At 45.9% G+C, this 6,394-nt stretch overlaps 1 protein-coding gene across 8 annotated transcripts in view; it reads right to left on the bottom strand.

Moving 5' to 3' along the window:
- Nucleotides 1-6,394, bottom strand: part of PHF20 (PHD finger protein 20) — a 204,453-nt gene that overhangs the window by 78,744 nt on the left and 119,315 nt on the right. The window lies entirely within an intron of this gene.

Raw genomic sequence — 6,394 nt, 5'->3', positions numbered from 1 at the left:
TCTCCTCATAGGGCTTGGCCTGCAAGCCCTTAACCATACGAGTGGCCCTTCTCTGGACCCTCTCCAGGTTATCCACATCCCTCTTGAAGTGCGGCGCCCAAAACTGCACACAGTATTCCAACTGCGGTCTGACCAGCGCCCAATAGAGGGGCAGTATCACCTCCTTGGCTCTATTTGTCATGCACCTGCTGATGCATGATAAAATGCAGTTAGCTTTTCTCATTACTTCATCACACTGACGACTCATGTTCATCTTGGAGTCCACTAGGACTCCAAGATCCCTTTCCGCTTCCGTGCTACCGAGCAGGTCATTTCCTAGGCAGTAGGTGTACTGGACATTTTTCCTCCCTAGGTGCAGCACTTTGCATTTCTCCTTGTTAAACTGCATTCTATTGTTTTCTGCCCATTTGTCCAACCTGTCCAGGTCTGCCTGTAGTTGTTCCCTGCCCTCTGGTGTGTCCACTTCTCCCCAGTTTTGTATCATCCGCAAACTTGGACAAAGTACACTTCACTCCCTCGTCCAAGTCACTGATGAAGACATCGAAGAGTATCGGTCCAAGGACCAAGCCCTGCGGGACCCCACTCCCCACATCCTTCCAGGTCGATACTGACCCATCCATCTCTCTGGGTTCGACCCTCTAGCCAATTTGCCATCCATTTTGTTATTTAAAGCCTCAGTTATATATTTCAAACCCATTTCTTATAGAAGGAGACAGTGCTGCAGAATACCACCGCTGTGGCAGACTCCAGAAAACACTGCAACTTCCAGACCCAACTGCCCAAATCTTATTTCACGTCGGAATGTCTGAGACTGCTGACAGAGTTCAACTAATGGTTAAATGGGATCTGATCTGTGATCCCAACATGCACGTGGCAGGAGACATTACTGTGGGATTGACGAAAAGATCCCAATCACACCTTATTGCTGATGCAGAGGGAGCCTGGGCTCATGATCCTGGGCTCCCCCTGCAGCAGCAAGCCCCAAGCCAGGTGCCCAGTGCATCTCCAGATACAAATGTGGACGCTACAAACGCACCCCCAACTGCTTTCCATTTCCACGTTAGACATTTTCCAGCTTATACAAACTAGATATACATAATTCCCCATAAGGCAGGCCAGAACTGTAAGAAACTGGTGCTCGAGTGTTTGATTAGCTCATGGTGCATTATCTGTGTTTGTGCTGGGTTTTTGCACTAACTAGTGCTAAGTAGAGAGGCATTATCACCTCTCATGTCTTGCAGCACTTAATGATTCTACTGATGCATCCCAAAACCATATTTGCCTTTTGTGCAACTGATTCACACTGCAAACTTGTATTGAGTTTGTAATCTACCAAGGAAAAGGATGTGCAGAAGTTAGGCAGGGTCCTGAGACAGGCAACAAAGATGATAAAGGGCTTGGAAAGCAAGTCATACGAGGAGAGGCTGAAGGAGTAGGTATGTTCAGCTTGAGGAAAAGGCATTTAAGAGGAGACATGAGAGCAGGCTTCAAATACCTGAAGGGCTGCCATAAAGAAGAAGGAGAACCTTTTCTTTCTTGCTGCAGAAACTCAGACGTGGACCAATGGCTTGAAGTTGCAGTAGGTTTGAAAGTAGGTTTCAACTGGATATCAGGAAAAACTTCTTCACTGTTAGAACAGTGAGGAAGTAGAATAGATTGCTTAGGGAAGTTGTGGACTCTCCATCACTGGAGGTTTTCAAGAAGAGGTTGGACAGCCACTGGTCAGGGATGATGTGTAGCTATGCCTATGTTCTACTATGGGTATTTCCCCATGCGTCTGTGCTCTGTTGGTTGCCAGATGGGGCTGGGAGGGAATCTCCCCCTCCCCACTGCATCCTGCTACATGTGTCAGGGATTTTAAGTGTTCCTCAGAAGCACTGGGTGTTGGCCGCAGCCAAGGCTGGGGATTTCAACTGAAGTGTGCCAGGGGCTCCTGCTGGGACTCAGAGGTTCCTGAATAGAGGGTCTTGGCCCTCTGCTCAGATTCAGACTGGTCACTGTATTTGAAGTCAGGAAGGAATTTTACCCCATGGTCAGACTGGTATGAACTGTGAGGGTTTTTGCCTTCCTCTGCAGCAGGAGGCACAGGCCACTAGTCTCGAGTGCATGTTAGCCACCTTTAACAGAAACATGGCACTGGCTGCCATGGTCCCCCTGCTTTACCTGTGGCAGGTTAGGGTTTAATATCTTGTGTCAGGATTGATGGCAGTTTTACTAAGAGGTTAGATTATGGATTTGGATAGGATTACCCTGCTTTAGGTAGGGAGTTGGATTAGATGACCTCTGGCAGTCCCTTCCAGCCCTACTACTCTGATTACAAAATTTTCTGGCTTGAGCAAGTTTTCAGGTTCCATCTTAGACGGTTTCACTGTACTTAGAGGAAGGAAGGAAACTTATAATCAGTAAAAATAGTTTGACCATTGTGACAGAAGTTAGTGCGTGTAAAATAAATGAAAGATACAAGGTGTCACCTCCTTATAGACTTGTAAAGCACTGGTATGACTTTTTAAAACAGAATGGTTTTAATTTAATTTTAAAGCTGCACATAAGAAGACAGAGTTTTGTTTGTCCAAGTAAAAGTAACATGAACATATTATGACAAACTATAATATTAAAAAGTATATATTTTTCTATTTAATGAGTTACTGGCTTGACTTGTGCTCAATTTTGCATTGAGTGCACAAGGAGAGGGCCCAGAATGTTTTTTTCCATTCCTCAGCCCCTCCCTTCTCCAGCTGTCTGCAGACAATAGAGAAGTTGCTGAACAACTAGCATTGGAAGCACTAATTTCCCCTTGGGAAGCAGAAGCTTGGTTTAGCTCCCTTTAACACCATTTTAGGTAAGTGTTGCATTATAAGAGATGCATGCTGAGCCTTGTGAGTGACCACTCAGGATATACTGGCCCAAATCCTATTTTATCGTTAGGCATCTAAGTGCTAGTTAGCTAACTAAAAGTAAAGGTGTAAATTACTCTTCATGCTACACAGCTTTTGGATTGTATTTCCACTTATGCAACTAGATATGGTCTTCTAAGCATTCTCAGAAGGTATCTCCTATGACCTGATAAGGGAGGGTACCCTGCATTCTGGTTCCACTTCCTGCCTCTAATGCTGCACATCACACTGAGACACAGAGCAAGGCCCACTGTCTTGCTCTCCTTGCTCCTCCATCATCTCCTCTTGGCTTCTAAGTAGATCAGCTTCAACAGAAGTTGAGGGTCCAACATGGGCCTGCCTTGGTCTACTGTTTCTTGGGCAAGCCCCTTGAACAGTACCTTTCAAAAATTGCTACTCAGCTTTTCCTTCTGTTAGTTATGATGGGGCTTGCACAGAATTCCAGGCTTCCCAGGTGCAATGGAGTTGCAGCAGTGCATAATTGGCCACAGCAGATCCTTTTGAAAAATATGCAGAACTTATGCAGGTTGGAATAGTATCTAAAATTCATGTAAGTGGCACCTACCTTGAGACAGTGAAGTAGCACTGAGGCCCCTGGCAGATGTTACACTTAAGATGTAATTAATCAGCTAAGCCCATCTTAAGTAGTAACTGGCCATATGGTCATGCAATTAATGGTGCAATAAACCAGGGAATAAGCCACAAAATAATTATGCAAATAGTTTTGCGGCTGGTTCCCACTGCAACATAAATAGAAAATGTGGCCAGACCACTCCTTAATCTGGAGGTGCATGGGAGCCCTTCAAGGAAAGGTTCCTAAACTCAGAAGCACCAGTCCACCAATTGACACTTCAGGCCTTGAGAATATATTGGAGCCCTACTGTTGTCCCCAAAGGACAGTGAGTTCGTGCCCGGTGCGCTTGTGCCAATAAACACACAGGGGTGAAGGATCCAACTTAATCTTTATTTCTGCGCAGAAAGTGGTGCTTGGCAATCGTTCACAAAGCAAGCACCCACACCCCAGTGGGCGTCTGTCTTATATAGCTACGTAACAGGTTAAACTTGCTGATGTGATGAAATGTGTAGCAAGCCCAGCAAGTAACCCCCCTTCCAGCTCCCCCCCAAGTAACCCCCCTTCCAGCTCCGGAACTTTGTTGATACAGCTTTTCCTCTAGCGAGGCCAGCAATTAAACAACTAAGCAACAAGCAATCTCCCCCAGCCTAAACAACCTACTCTATGCCCTTGGTTAGATAAAATACTTTTTTCAAAACATACAAAGCTGTTCCTGAAGTAGAAAATGCATAGTAAAAGTTTAGGGGATCTCTGCTGGACATGGCTTCCAGCCCTACCTCTGTCCCTAGGGGTTTAGCCAGGTGCCCATGAAACAAGGGGTGCTTATCACTACCAGGCTCCAGTATGCTCTTGCAGTTAGGAGCACCAGTCAGCTAACTATCACTCCCAGCCAGATGCAGATTCAATAGTAGCCAAATCCACCCTATTTTGAGTGTGCATGTGCACATGCACATATGCACACAGGGTGTGAGCCTAGAGGACAGCACAGGAGAGGGGCTGGGCAGAAAACACTGAGGAAAAGGGCTAGGGACTTCCCTATTAATATGGAAACCTAAGCTGGAACTTTTTTAGTCCTATAGGATTCCATCTTAGGTTTCAGCGTATTTTAGAAACTTGTTACCATATGCTTCATCTTATCAGCCAGAACCATAAATCTTTCTTAGATGTAACTTGTGGGCTAGGGCAGTTAAATTACAGCATGGTGCTGTGTGTTCCTGGCTCAAACCTAGCAAAGCCCTTTAGGCTGTGCTTAAATTTAAGTACATATACAGTCCCACAGATATCAGTGGAATGCAATACATCATGCACCCCTTGGCAGTAATACAGAAAGAGCTGTGAAACTAGCCAAAGCACTTAGGGTAAGTCAAAAAGAAAATCTCCCTAGATGTTTAAAGGGAGGGCGTAGTAGATATGCTGGAGAGTAGGGCTAGGATTCAAAAAATCCTCAACACATTGGAGGATTGGACCAAAAGAAATCTCGATGAAGTTCAATAAGTTCAAGTGTAAAGTCCTGCACTTAGGACAGAACAATCCCATGCACTGCTACAGGCTGGACACAGCAGTTCTGCAGGAAAGGACCTGGGGGTTACAGTGGACAGTAATAAGAAATGTAAAGTGCTCCACTTGGGGACGAATCCCCTGCACACCTACAGGCTTGGCAACACCAATCTGACCAGCACCACAAATGAAAGAGAACTGGGGGTAAAAAAACTGACCACAGTTTGAACATGAGCCAGCAGTGTGATGCTGTAGCCAGCAGGGCAAATAATACTTTGGCATGCATCAATCGATACATCTCCAGCAAAACCAAAGAAGTGATTCTTCTGCTCTACTCAACATTGGAGACCACAGATGGAACGCTGCGTCCAGTTCTGAGCGCCACACTTCAACAAAGACGTGGAAAAGCTTGAGAGAGTCCAAAGAAGAGCCACCCATATGATCAGAGACTTGCACAACAAGCCATATGAGGTAAGGCTGAGGGACCTGGGACTCTTCAGCCTGAAGAAGAGAAAACTGAGGGGGGACTTGGTAGCAGCTTACCGCTATATCAGGGGCGTACATCAAGGGCTTGGTGAACAACTGTTCATCAGGGCACCCTTAGGGAAAAACAGGAGCAATGGTTACAAAGTCCTGGAAGACCATTTCAGGATCACATAAGGAAAAACTTCTTCGCAGCTAGAGTGTCCAGACTGTGGAATAAGCTCCCTCCAGAGGTGGTGTAATCACCTACCCTGGAAATCTTCAAGAAGACACTGGAGGGTCACCTTGCTGGGGTCACTTGACCCCAGTTGTCTTTCCTGCTTGGTGCAGGGGAGCTGGACCCAATGATCTTCCAAGGTGCTTTCCAGCCTACATTCTACAAATCTATGAAAGCTAAACATGAGCCAAGTGTGCTCTTGTTGCAAAGAATGCTAATGCCATATTGGGCTGCATTAGTAGGAGCATTGCCAGTAGATTGAGGGAAGCGATTATTCCCCTCTATTCAGCACTGGTGAGGCAACATCTCCAATCCTGTCTCCAGTTTCAGACCCCCCATTACAGAAAGGATGTGGACAGATTGGAGAGTCCAGCAGTGGGCAATGAATTTGATAAGGGGCTGGGGTACATGACTTCTGAGGAGAGGCTGACGGAACTGGGCTTACTGAATCTGCAGAATTGAAAACTGAGCATGGAATTAATAGCAGCCTTCAACTACCCAAAGGGTGGTTCCAAAGAGGATGGAGCTAGACTGTTCACAGTGATGGCAGATAACAGAACAAGGAGCAATAGGCTCAAGTTGCAGCAAGGAAAGTTTAGGTTAGATATAAGGAAAAACTCTCCCACTAGGAGAGTAGTAAAACACTGGAACAGGTTACCCAGAGAAGCTGATTCACAGATTCATAGATGTTAGGGTCAGAAGGGACCTCAATAGATCATCGAGTCCGAC

This window comes from Alligator sinensis, unplaced genomic scaffold (assembly GCF_000455745.1).
Source record: "Alligator sinensis unplaced genomic scaffold, ASM45574v1 scaffold249_1, whole genome shotgun sequence".
In the NCBI taxonomy this organism is placed as follows: Eukaryota; Metazoa; Chordata; order Crocodylia; family Alligatoridae; genus Alligator; species Alligator sinensis.
The sequence above is the reverse complement of the archived record's forward strand: the minus strand, read 5'-3'. Positions and strand labels throughout refer to the sequence as shown.